Source organism: Ochotona curzoniae, unplaced genomic scaffold (assembly GCF_017591425.1).
Source record: "Ochotona curzoniae isolate NIBS_2020 unplaced genomic scaffold, NIBS_Ocur_1.0 scaffold_1852, whole genome shotgun sequence".
NCBI lineage: Eukaryota > Metazoa > Chordata > Mammalia > Lagomorpha > Ochotonidae > Ochotona > Ochotona curzoniae.
Genome location: NW_024467087.1, coordinates 19,849,780 through 19,863,321, shown reverse-complemented (window position 1 = coordinate 19,863,321; position 13,542 = coordinate 19,849,780). Strand labels below are relative to the sequence as shown.

General features: G+C 43.8%; 1 pseudogene; it reads left to right on the top strand.

Moving 5' to 3' along the window:
• Positions 1-10,727: 10,727 nt before the first annotated feature.
• On the top strand, positions 10,728-11,055 carry LOC121169417 (annotated as a pseudogene).
• Positions 11,056-13,542: the final 2,487 nt, after the last annotated feature.

The window sequence follows — 13,542 nt, the reverse complement described above, 5'->3', positions numbered from 1 at the left end:
CCCATAGGCATTCCATTGAATAATAACTCTTCAAACAGCATTCCATCTCAGAAGGAATTCCGCCTCCCTTACCTCTAAACAACAACAATAGCACAAATACGTTCTCTTTTGGAAATGGTCAATTAATTCAAATGACAAATAGGGAACAGGGGTAACTTGGCAGATGATTCATGGGGAATGGTGGTGCCTAAAAACCTGTCTCAGTTTCTTCATCTGTCTGTAGGGAATAATAGGCTCACAGAGGTGTCATGAAAAATAATGAAGGTTGATAATGTGCTTTGAGATCCTGGTTGAACCGTGCTTTCAAAGTGCATAATTACACACTGCGGTGAGTCTCAGACTGGCTTCTTCTACTCACTCTCTTTAATAGGCATTGCAAATGACAGCTCAGGTAGGTCTTCCTTGTTCTCAAGTTAGCAGCACATTATTTAGTCACTGATACCAGCTCCCTTGAAGGTAGAATGCAACCCACGGCATAGTAAAGACCACTAATCCTTTGGGCTTTAGGATCCTTTTGTTGCAGGATTTTTGACTCCGAGTATGGCAGCAACCTCAAATTCTTGTCTCGCAGGAAAGAAGAATTTTCATGCGGCCACAGTTTAGTTTTAACGCAAGATTTATTAGAAAAGCTGAAAAGAGAAGACTCCCGTTCTAGTGACGGGAGGGGGTTTTGAGAGAGAAAGGACCCTTACCCCCTGCCACAGTGGCAGGAGGAAGAGTAAAAATGAACCCTAGTGCTCTGCCATAGTGGCAGGAGGACAAGAATAACCCTAGGCCTCTGCCATAGTGGCAGGAGGACAAGAAGCCAAAACCCGTATCAATGGTGGGGAATGCACCTTTTAAAGGTTTCCCTCAAAGATGTTTCTCCATAAACAAAGAAAATTCCTGATTTCCAAGGTACCTGGCCTTGGGACAAAAGGTCACAGAGATACCAGACATAGGACATTCCAGGCCTTAGGCAGATGTGTATTACTCCTTTCAATGATAAAGAGATCAGCCTGAGGCCCTCCCACAATGGCCGGGGTAATGGCCGATACTTCAGGTGGGGAATTGATATGCTAATAGCGCCTCTGTCCCTTGGGAGAGACTGCTCTGGTGAGTCCAAGACATGGTGGGGAAATTCTCTTTTACTCGGGGACCCAGAATACCCTAACTGCCTACTACCCACTAACTCCTCTCTCACTTTCAGTCTTTCTTTTGGGGGAATATGGTTTGCTAGATCACTCTCTAGCTTCATTTCTCAATTCCTTCCACTTGAGTTGGCTCACTCTTCTGCTTTCTGACAATAATCCCTAACGATTGTAAAAGATCAGCTCAGTGACTTCATCGCAACCTAGCAAGAGGGCCTTCTTTGCTTTGCTGAGTACCTGGTAATTTCTTGTTTGCTGTTCTTAGTCCTTTTGTTTCGTTCCTCCTTCTCTTCCCGTTTTGAACTGGCCTGTTGGAAACACACAGCAGGTGAAATTCTTTAGTTTACTGCCAGGATGAAATCAAGAATGCGGAGTTGTTGAGTCAGGGAAGGAAAGGGATTGGCCAAGCCAAAAGCAAAGGGGGAGTTCCAAGCAAGATGTTGTAACAATATCCCTGTCTCTCCCTGGGTGGTGAAGGGAAACCTTGTACAACAAAGACCATTGAGAAAAGAATCCCTGGCCTCTAACCTGGGCAGCCTATCCACAAACTCCTTTTGCCATCTGGGAGAAGAAAACCAGAAAACAGATGTGTAGTATACCTCCATATTCCAGAAAAAGCAACAAGCTTCTTTCTCCCATGAACTCTGTAAACATGTGACATCTGCATGTTCAAAGGAAGGGACACTTTGTTTCACAGCTTCAAAGAACATGAATGCTTGTTTTTTTTTTTTTTTTTTAAGATGCAACATGAAATACAAGTTGAGACTAGGTTCGAATTCTGTCGCTTATCTATATGTGTGACCGTTGTGATATATGAACCTCAGGCCAAACCTTTTCTTTCTTTTCCTCCAGCCCCAGTGTTCTTCCTGAACTACCTGGGGAAGAAAAGGGGCGAATTTCTTCCCCAGAAAACGCTACTCAGAGCAGTAGTCCACTGCCAGGGCATTTAGTGACCACCACAAAACTAGAAGCTGGACTATAGGCCTGTTTTACTCTTCTGTTGGTAGGAAATATTTTTCTTTAAATGGAGTAGGATGCATTTTTTAAAAACATATTGGTTACTCAATACTATGTCAATTAATTCCATAACGTTATAAATTGTTGCTGATGTTATGTTGGGGCTTTTAATTGATCGGGATGATACTCTGCCAGTTCTACCTTCCAATGGAGTAAGGAGCACAAGAGGGCTTTCTACTCTTCTCAAAATACTGTAGCACTGCATGTGTTTCTCACTCTGAGTGCAGCAAATTTCTGAAAAGTATCTATTTATAAAGCATTTTTGAAATGACAAAACGTAAGAAATGGGGGACAGATTAGTGCTGTCATGGACTTGAGAGGAGAATGGAGGTAAGGAAAAAAGGTTATAAAAAGGTGAGATCCTTGTGTTTAGAATTGTTTAGCATCCTGGTTCATAAGCCCATAAGTATTCTGAAACTCTTCTAAACTAGACAGGCACACACACACACATACACACACATACACACACATACACACACACACACACACACACACACACACACACACCAAGAACAAGTAGAACCACAGAAATCTAGTAGGACCAATGAATTGCATCTGTTTTGCAAAATTGCAAGATGTGCCAGTATGGGAAACTGGGTAATGTACACAAGGTTTCTCTCAGTCATTTCTTCTGCAAATGTACAATTATCTCAATAAAAAATGTCATTTCAAATGCAGCCAGTATTTTTCCACGTCCCACTCAAGTAGTAGAGGGAAGGAAATGAACTGTCTTGTGGCAGAACAAGAAGAAAGCTGCTCTCTGAAGACTGAGTGACCCACAGCGACATGTGATGGATCAGAAAAGAAGAAAGGTTTTCATGACAACTTATCATTCCATGTAAAGAATTTAGTTTACAAATTCACAAGAGAGATGCTGAATTATTTTATATTTGTCTATTTCATGTGAAAGTTAAGACATGGACATTTGCAAACAGCTATAGCTATTAAGATTTTTTTAGTTGTTTCTTTGTAGAACTGTATTTTCACAAATATGCATGGGAAAAACAGGGCTGATGCTGGGACAGAAATCTGTCTTAACCTAGGTGCCATCACTGCCAATGGCTGGTTCAGATTTGTTTTGCTAATGAATGCATCTTTCAAAGGCTGCATCTTCACCTGTGAGTACCAAGTGGCAGCACAGCTTGTAGGCAGCTGACTTATTTTAGAAATGAAGAGATAGGGCCCGGCAGCGTGGCCTAGTGGCTAAAGTCCTCTCCTTGAACGTGCCAAGATCCCATATGGGCGCCGGTTCTAATCCAGGCAGCTCCACTTCCCATCCAGCTCCCTGTTTGTGGCCTGGGAAAGCAGTTGAGGATGGCCCAAAGATTTGGGACCCTGCACCCACATGGGAGACCCAGAAGAAGTTCCTGGTTCCCGGCTTTGGATCGGCGCAGTACTGGCTGTTCTGGCTCACTTGGGGAGTGAATCATCAGATGGAAGATCTTCCCCTCTATCTCTCCTCCTCTCTGGATGTTTGACTTTCTAATAAAATTAAAAAAAAATAATAAAAAGGAAGAGATAGTGGAGCATGTGTTGTGTCGCAGTGGGTTAAGCTGTCACTTGCAATGAATATCAGAATCCCATGTCAGAGTGCTGGTTCCAGTCTTAGCTGCCCCACTTGCAATCCAGCTGCCTGCTCATGCTGCTTGGAAGGCAGCATATAATGGCCCAAGCGAGAGAGAAGACCCGCGTGAGAGAGATCACTCAGGATAGAGTGTCTGCTTCCTCAATTCAGCCTGACTCAGACCTGCCTGGTGGAGGCATTTGGGCAATGAACCAGTTTAGATATATAAATATATATCACTCTGCCTTTCAAATAAATGCATAAATAAATATTTTCTTTAAAAATACTAGTTGTGACGGGCCCGGCGCGGTGGCGCAAGTGGTTAAGTCCTCGCCTTGCACACCCGGGATCCCATATGGGCGCCGGTTCTAATCCCGGCAGCCCCGCTTCCCTTCCAGCTCCCTGCCTGTGGCCCGGGAAGGCAGTCGAGGACAGCCCAAAGCTTTGGGACCCTGCACCCGCGTGGGAGACCCGGAAGAGGCTCCTGGCTTCGGATCGGCATAGTATCGGCCCGTTGCGCTCACTTGGGGAGTGAATCATCGGATGGAAGATCTTCCTCTCTGTCTCTCCTCTCTGTATATCTGCCCTTCCAATAAAAATAAATCTTAAAAAAAAAAAAATAAATAAAATAAAAATAAAAATACTAGTTGTGGGGTTTAAATAACTGTTTGAAACAAAAGAGCAGCAGCATATGGAACCAAAGTGAAATAAGACAGACTAGTTGGTTGTAACCACTGATATTCTCTGAAGATTACTGTTATCCTCAGGGCATCACAGACGAAAAAATCTGTGCATCCTCTAGTTTTAAAAGATGTATTTTTAATTAGAAAGTAACAGAGGAGGAGAGAGAAAGACCTTCCATCCGCTCGTTCACTCCCCAAGTGGCCACAACGGGCAGAGCAGAGCTGATCAGAAACCAGGAGCCAGGAGCCAGGAGCTTCTTCCGGATCTCCCACACTTTGTGCCAACTTCCACTGCTTTCCCAGGCCACAAGCAGGGAGCTGGATGGGAAGTGGAGCAGCTGGGACATGAACCGTGCCCATATGGAATGCCCTGGTGTGTGCTGGTGTAGCCTACTGTGCTGGGCTTTCATCCCTCCCTTTTTAAAGCATTAAATCTTGCTCTAAATTATTCTTTGTCAATAATGAGGTAATTCAGATGAATCAAACTAACAGTTTGCTATAGAACTGAAAAAAGCTCCTCATCAAAGTCAAATTTCTGCTTCTAACCATATTGGTATAACACACAAAGTAGGTATGGCTGTATAATGAAAGATCCATATACTGAAAGTGCACCTACTTCAGAAATATCCCCGAAAAATAATAATGTTCCTTTAAGCTACCCTGAAGGGTCGGTAAGGATATTTTTCCATCTCACAAAGGCTTGAATGATATTATCTTGCAACAAGGAAAATACAGGAGGCTGTTAGAGCTCAAACCTAGCAGGAAAGAGGTGAGCACGTGGAGGAAAACATGTGAGTGAGTTGCTCTCCCCGAGGCTTGCTTTCTCTCTCTCTCTCTCTCCCAACATTCCTCCCTTCCTTCCTCCCTTCCTCCCTTCCTTTCCTCCCTCTTTCCCTCCCTTCCTTCCAAAAACTTTAGTTGATTTGAATGAGAGAGAGAGAGAGAGAGAGACACCTACCATCCACTGTTTTTTTTTTTTTTTCCCCCAAATGCCCCCAAACAGCCAGGGCTGGCTAGACCAAGGTCAGGTGCTAGGTTTTCAATGTGGGTCTACTACATGGGTGGCAGAGACCCAAGTCTTGGAGCCATCACCTGCTGCTGTGCAAGGTGCACATTAGCAGGTATGTTTAAATCAGGAGCAAAGCTGTGTGTGACCCGGCTCTCTGTGATAGGATATGGGCATCCCAAGCAGCTTCTTAAACTCTGTACCAAAATTCCCACTCATCTCCTAGGGGTTTTCAAAGATGCTTGATCGGAAGTAAGTATTGTGGTGTAGCAGGTTAAGCCGCTTTTTGAGACACTTGCTTCCCATATTGGAGTGCTGCTTTGAGTCCCAGCCCCTCTACTTCCCATCTAACTCTCTACTGCTGCACCAGAGAAAGCAGCTGAAGATGGCCCAAATCCTGGAGTCTCTGACACCCACGTGGATTTCCTAGCTCCTGACTTCAGCATGACTGAGTGCCAGCTGTTTCCAGCCTTTGAGCAGTGACCTAGCAGATAAAAGATCCCTCTGTCTTCTTTTCTCTCCCGGTCACTCTGCCTTTCAAGTCAATAATTAAGTCTTTTTTATTATTTTTTTTAAATAACTGATTCCAAGACTTCCACGTGACTGAGAAAGTGCACACAAGATGAAAATCATGTAAAATCTAGACCTGATCCTAAGTAGAAAGAAGAAAATGATAAAAGAATAATATGAACTTTAAAAGTAAGGATTTCAGAAAAGCATTATCCAGGCACTGAAGGGGAGCTCTGGGCATGCAGAATTTGACTTTTTTAGAGTAAGGTTTTTGTTCACATCCAAGTAGTCCAGGTAATCTCTAAACAAAGCTGGGGGCATCGAACCAGTCACAGCTTCCCAGACAATTAAAAACCTGGAGTGTATTATTTCAGAAACGAATGCATAGCTTGATGGAGATTTCTCTGAAAAATGTAGCATTGTCTTGGATAACAATAACCAGGAAAATCTCTCCTTTGTCTCTAAGGTTAAGCATGTTGCATTATAATTTTTTATTCATCAGATAAACTATAAACTAGAAGGTAATAACTGAGGCTTACCATTATGTCAAGTGCCAGGCATATGCTGGGAACTCAACAGATAGTTGCTTCTTTAAGAAACGAATAGCAAAGCAACCAACAAAAATGAAAGCTAACATTAACCTACCTGCCAGGCAGGTAGCTAAATTCTGGAAATTTTTGGTAAACCCTCCATGATTCTTCTGAGTAATCTCTACTATTGTGGCATTGAAGAAAACTGGACAATGAACTGAATCACTTTTTAATTTTTAACACTTAGATTTGAGTTGTGCTTACTCACTTCGTGTCTTTTTAAACATTTAATTTTTTTTTTTATTTTAAAGAGATAGATGGATGGGGGGGAGGAAAAGAGGAGAAGAGAAAGACTCACAGAGAGAAGGAGTAAGTTCATGTGCTCCCATCCTCTGGTTAACTTGCCAAATGCTGACAACAGCTTAGGTGAGCCAGGCCAAGTCAGGAGCCCAGAAAGTCTGCCCACGTCTCCTGTGTGGGTGGCAGGTACCAAAGGACGAGACATCACCGGCTACCTGCAAAGGTGTGCAGCAGCTGGAAAGGGAGGAGAGCTGGAACTTGAACCCAGGCAATCTGATATGTGATGTGGGTGTCTTAAACACTGTTCCAAATGCCGAGACCAGGAAGTAGTGTGCAGAGGAAAGGAACGATGCAGGAGAAACTCAATTCTAGTGTGATGTTCTAAGATGCCAACATTAGTAACAGCTGGTGGCAGCCCTCTCTTCCAGGCTTCCCAGCTTCTCCTGTCACCAGCACCTCCCTGCTAGGTGTCTCCTGTTTTCCCTTTAGCCACACATTTGCCATTCCTCCTCTGGGTCTTTGCTCATAATATCCATTCTGCCTGGGAAATGCCTTCCTTCCATGCCCTTCCTGGAGAACTCCCAATTCATCTTTCCATTTCCAGCTTGTCTCGGTTACTTAGGGTTCAATGACAAAGTCCTGCAAAAGGAACTAGGAGTTCAGGGGAATTTGTACACAGTCATAAAGGACAGCTTTCAACAATCAGACAGAGGGAAAGCTTAGAGTGGGGAGATGAAGTTGGGAGTATAGTTAAGGGTCACATCATGGAGGACCTAGAATGATACGTGAAGGAATTCAGCTCGTAATTTACCAGTCAACAGAAAGTCAAGAATCTCTTCTTGGGCCCGGCACCGTGGCCTAGCGGCTGAAGTTCTCGGCTTGAACACGCCAGGATACCATATGGGCGCCGGTTCTAATCCCAGCAACTCCACTTCCCATCCAGCTCTCTGCTTGTGGCCTGGGAAAGCAGTTGAGTCCCAATGCTTTGGGACCCAGCACCCATGTGGGAGAACTGGAAGAAGTTCCTGGCTCCTGGCTTTGGATCGGCACAGCACCGGCCGTTGCGCTCACTTGGGGAGTGAATCCTCGGTTGGAAGATCTTCCTCTCTGTCTCTCCTCCTCTCTGTCTATCTGACTTTCCAATAAAAATAAATAAATCTCCAAAAAAAAAAAAAAAATCTCTTCTCACCCCAGACTGCTTCTCCTGTTTTCTTCTCTTGGTGAATGGCAGAAATAGAGATGCCTTACGCCAATCATTGCTACCACATATCACTTTCATGTAAATGGGTTTCAAGTTCTCCTTAACTAAAATCCCTAAGTATTTCCCAACTTTGTGCCCATTGTCCCATCTATACTGCCACAACCTTTGTTCAGGGCCTTGTGACTTGATCGAGTATCACACTCTCTGAACAGGTTTCCTTAATAGCTGCCTGTCTCCATGTCTGCACTGCGTACTTTCAGAAGCACCTGCTAATGCAAGCCCACTCATTGGAAGCCCGCAGGGATCCCCAGCACTCTCAAGATAAGTCCGGGCTGTAGCACTAATTGTAAGCACTCTCCACAAATAGGCCCCTGCCTAATCTCCCTCCACCTCCTGCCGCCCTTACTCATCACACTTGAGCAGTACCCAGCAGCCCTAGCTCCTTTTCCCCACAGCCACACTCTGTTGTAAGGGCTGATGGCCCCCTTCTCTGCCTGGGAAATCCCAGTTTTTCCCCTCAAGACTCAATCTTTTTTTTTCTTAAAGATGTGTTTATTTTTAATGGAAAGTCATATTTACAGAGAGGAGGAGAGACGGAGAAAGAGATCTTCCATCTGCTCATTCACTCCCTCAAGTAGGTACGATGGTCTGAGCTGAGCTGATCCAAAGCCAAGAGCCAGGAGCGGATGCAGGGTGCCAAGGCTCTGGACTGTTCTCAGCCACTTTCCCAGGCCACAGGCAGGGAGCTGGAAGAGAGGTAGAGCAGCTGGGACACGAACCGGTGCCCATATGGGATCCCGGTGCATGCAAGGCGAGGACCTTAGCCACTGGCTACTCTGCTAAGAACCCCAAGACTCAATTTTTTTTTTTTAGATTTATTTTATTTTGGGCCTGACGCAGTAGCATAGTGGTTAGGGTCCTCACCTTGCATGTCTGGGATCCCATGTGAGCCCCGATTCTGGTCCCAGCAGCTCCACTCCCCATCCAGCTCCCTTCCTGTGGCCTGGGAGAGCAGTCTAGGACGGCCCAAGGCTTTGGGGACCCTGCACCCATGTGGGAGACCCGGAAGAGGCTCCTGGCTTTGGATAGGCACAGCTCTAACCATTGCGGCCACTTGGGGAGTGAATCATCAGATGGAAGACCTTCCTCTCTGTCTCTCCTCCTCTCTGTATATCTGACTTTCCATCCAAAGCCAGGAGCCCGGCAGGCTCTTCTGGGTCTCCCACACGGGTGCAGGGTCCCAAGGCTTTGGGCCGTCCTCCACTGCTTTCCCAGGCCACAGGCAGGGAGCTGGATGGGGAGTGGGGCTGTCAGGTTTAAAACCGGCACTCATATGGGATCTCAGCACATGCAAGGTGAGGGCTTTAGCCACTAGGCTACCAAACTGGGCCCCTCAAGACTCAATCTTTAGGAATGCTTCCCTGGACCGCTCTTCATCTCTGTCAAGTCCTCCTCTATATTGTGATAATACCTGGTACTTATTACTTTCGTACTAACAATAGTTATCAATCACTCACACGAATTTCGCACCAGTGACATGGAGTAGATTCTCGTAATGGCAGCTAGTGACAGAGATGACGTCTGACCCTTGATGCCCGGCCCAAGGACTAAGTTTGGAACCCAGTAGACTATACTCCCACTCGAGCACAGCACTTGCCATGCTATAGTATTGTGAGTTTATAAAGGCCTCCTGCTGTGAATTCCCCAGCAAATAGAAATTCTGTCAGATATATTGTTTGATCTCTAGAACGTAACATCGCTGTTCCTGTCGCATCCTAGACGCTCCGTGGTGGGTAGATGGATGGATGGACGGGCGACGGGAAGACTCCTAAGTGTCCTCTGCCTCAGTGGTTTGAGTCACTAAAGGTAAAAATCTTTATAGAACTGCATGTATTCTGTAATAAAGAGCTCATTTCTGTTAAGAAAAGAACAGGATTACACACGGTGATACATTTGGTCAATTTACCGATGTTTTGTGAGCACTTGGAAAAAATACAGGCAAAGTATTTTATTAAAGGGAAGTAAATGCTAGTAGAATGAACAAGGCACTGAGTAAGAGCAAGACTTTCTTCTTTCAGTTCTTCAACAGTAAGGACGAAATGAAAAGAACCCTGTGATTCAGAGAAATTAGAGATGATGCAAAGGCTATCTAAAAAGATGTATCAGATTGACCAGAATAGAGATTTTAATAATTTTGGAAAATGCAATGAAATAATGCAACCAATGTCATCTTGGTTATAGTCAGGTGATATTTAGTAATGCGACAAAGTAGAACTTGAAAGACATTTGCACGGACCTGATAGGTCGTGATGGAAAGGACAGGGGTGGGGAGATGTCCCTGTTTCTACCATTTGGCATCTTTTTAAATTTTATTTTTGACGATGTGTACAGAATTTCTTAAGGAAGGAAGGGTCAAGGGTTGAGAGAATGTGGGGGATACCATTGTTTCAACATTTTCTTTTGTTTCTTCCTATGTCTTGGGCAGGGAGGGGAGATACGGGGAGACACTTCACCCAGTCTCCCAGTCTCCTCAGTACTGAGGAATGGGGGACAGTCACCTGATGTCATCCCAGGGCCCCCAGTGTGGAGCATGCTCCAAGGCTTATGCTTAGATGGTTTCAACAGTTCTGAAATGCTGTCAATTTCACCACTCCAAGGATGAGGACTAGCAGTTAAACCACCGTACAGGCCCCACCTTCACATAATTTTTTAAGACAAAAGCCTGCAACTTTTCTGCCTTGGACGCCACCTAGGACACACAAGAGAGGCAGGCCGCTGCTGCCACCATGCTCTATGTCACCTCCTACCTGCTGGCCACCCTGGGGGGAAAGCGTTGCCCAGTGCCAAGTGCATGAAGAACATCCTGGACAGTTGAGGCAGACACGAGCAACTCAGCAAGGTCATTGGCAAGCTCAATGGCAAGAACATCGAGGACATGATCTGGCAGAGCATTGGCAAGCTGGCCAGTGTACCCACCAGGAGGGCTCTGGCCATGCCTGCCCACCCGGGCTCCATCCCGGCTGCTGTCCCTACAGCAGTGCAAGAGAAGTAGGAGTAGAAAAAGGAAGAGCCGGAAGAGTGGATGACGACCTTGAGCTTGGCCTGTTTGACTAGAGCCTGCTTCACCCCCGGGCCCCCCCGACCCAGTAAAGCCTTTTACGTTACACACACAAAGAAAAAATTTAAGAAATAGCATCTATTATATTTAATTTCATTTTCCCACAAACCTTTTAAAATAGCTTGTATTTATTTGAAGGATAGATTGAGAGAGAGAGAGAGAGATCTTGCATCTGTTGATTCATTCTCCAAATACAACAGCTGGGGCCTGTCAAGCTAAAGCCAGGATGCAGAGTCAACATCCTGGTCTCCCACATGGGTGACAGACGATAGACAAGTAACTGGACCATAATTTTCTGGTTGTCAGCAGCATTAGCAGGAAACTAGATCAGAAACGTGGAGCGCCTGACACGGGACAGGGGCATCCCGCATTCTGTGTGTGCCACACATCCACCCATTTCACTGCATCTTCTTAATGCTCTGATCTCTCAAAGCAGAATTGATTCATGTATTTTATTTTTTATTAACTCCATCTTCAAAGACGCAAAATATGTCAAGCCTGTATTGTTATTTCCAGGGAATACATAACAAAACTGAAAGGTTAAATGATGGTCCCAGTTTTCCCCTTAGCTTCACACACACAATTCCCAGGGAAGTTGTGTGACACATGCAACATTAGAATATGAAAGCTTTGGGAGCTACTAGTTAGGAGTTAAAGGTATTATCATTTCTTGATTTTTTGCTTCTCACTTTCTTAGATCTTCCACAGCAAAGAGTGAGCTCACACACACTGAGGAATAGAGGAGGCAACAAATGTCTCATAAACATGGTAATTCACACCGTGTTACTTTCCACATTTGAGAAAGAGCCAACTGCAATCTAACTCCCAAACCCTGACACATGCAGTGAATGAATGCAGGTTTGGAAATCATTGAATCAATGTTTTAGAAACATCATTAATGGGAACAGTAGCTTAAACAGCAACACTTGCTGTGGAAATTTTTTACTTTCAGGCTATGGGATGGGATAATTATTCTGGACAGGAAAAATGCGCTTTGAAATAGGAACATTAGAGGAAGGCAGGAAAAAATGTAAAAGGGAGGAAAACTTTATGTGAATATTATAAAATCCTGAGCTCTCTGGCCTGTATTCCTAACGAAAGATATATTAAAATGAAATGTATTTGGGAGATTTAGTTTTGTTAAGAACACGGAAAAAGGAATGGAAAGTGCTTTTTTTCTGTTTTCAAGATTGTTTCAAAACCGCTTTCCACAAATTAAGAAGCTCCCAACCTCCTAGATTCTTGGAGGCCTCGTGCACCTGCAGCCTCCACTATCTCCTTCATACCAAATCAATTGTCAGAATTTCCAATAAAAAAATGTACTGCCGCACAAAATATCCTGATAAAAATGTTTATCGAGTCTGGGAGTTTATCAGGATATTCCTGGCTGTTTCTTTCCTAATTCTTCTTCTTCGTGAATATGACTTTTTTTAAACAATGTCATTTAAATGTATAAAACAACACTATGGCATTTAAGCAATTCCAAAGTAATTACATGGGCTCCTGTTTTGAATTTTGACATGGTCTTACAAGAGATCTTCTGTGTAGTGCTTATATGAAAGTATGCTAATAATACTTTTTCAGAAATTTTCATTACTTTTATCTATAGAATCTTATTTTTCTCACTCTAACGCTGAGCTTTTACTAAATATCCAGTGCATTTCAGCTGAAATAAAAAGCTTTCCCCAGATTTTAGTCTTTATTTTGCTATCTTTGAATAAATATTTAAAATTACAATCCAGAAAGTTCATTATATTTGAGATCCATGACAACTATTCTGGCTTTGTATTATACCTTTTCAGTTCTTTTTCCTTAAGATTTCTATTTTTTTTAATTATAAAATATATTTTTAAAGATTTATTTTTATTACAAAGGCAAATATACAAAGAGGAAGATCTTCCATCTGTTGATTCACTCCCCAAAGCGGCCGTGATGGCCAGAGATGAGCCAATCTGAAGCCAGGAATCTGGAGCCTCTTCTGGGTCTCCCACGCGGGTGCAGGGTCCCAAGGCTTTGGGCTGTCCTCGACTGCTTTCCCAGGCCACAAGCAGGGAGCTGGATGGGAAGCAGGACTGCCAGGATTAGAACCGGTGCCCATATGGGATCCCGGCATGTACAAGGCGAGGACTTTAGCCGCTAGGGCCCCAAAATATCTTAAAGTCACGCAAAAAATGTAGAAAATAATATAATAATCCTGTATTGTTAAACCTTAAGAGTTTTCCATATTCATCGGAATTTTTTTTTTAAGAAAACAAGACTTTACAGCTGCAATTGAAGTTTCCTGTCCCCATTCTTTCCCCATGTTTTCCTTAATGTGAAATTGCCACAATAACATATTTCTTACCTTCATTTCCATGCATGTTTTCATATTTTTTATGACACATGTAGTTATCCATACACTTTATACATTATTTTCCATACTTTAAGCTTTATAGAAGTGTGTAATATAATAAATCATAGAGGCAATATATACTGTACATGCT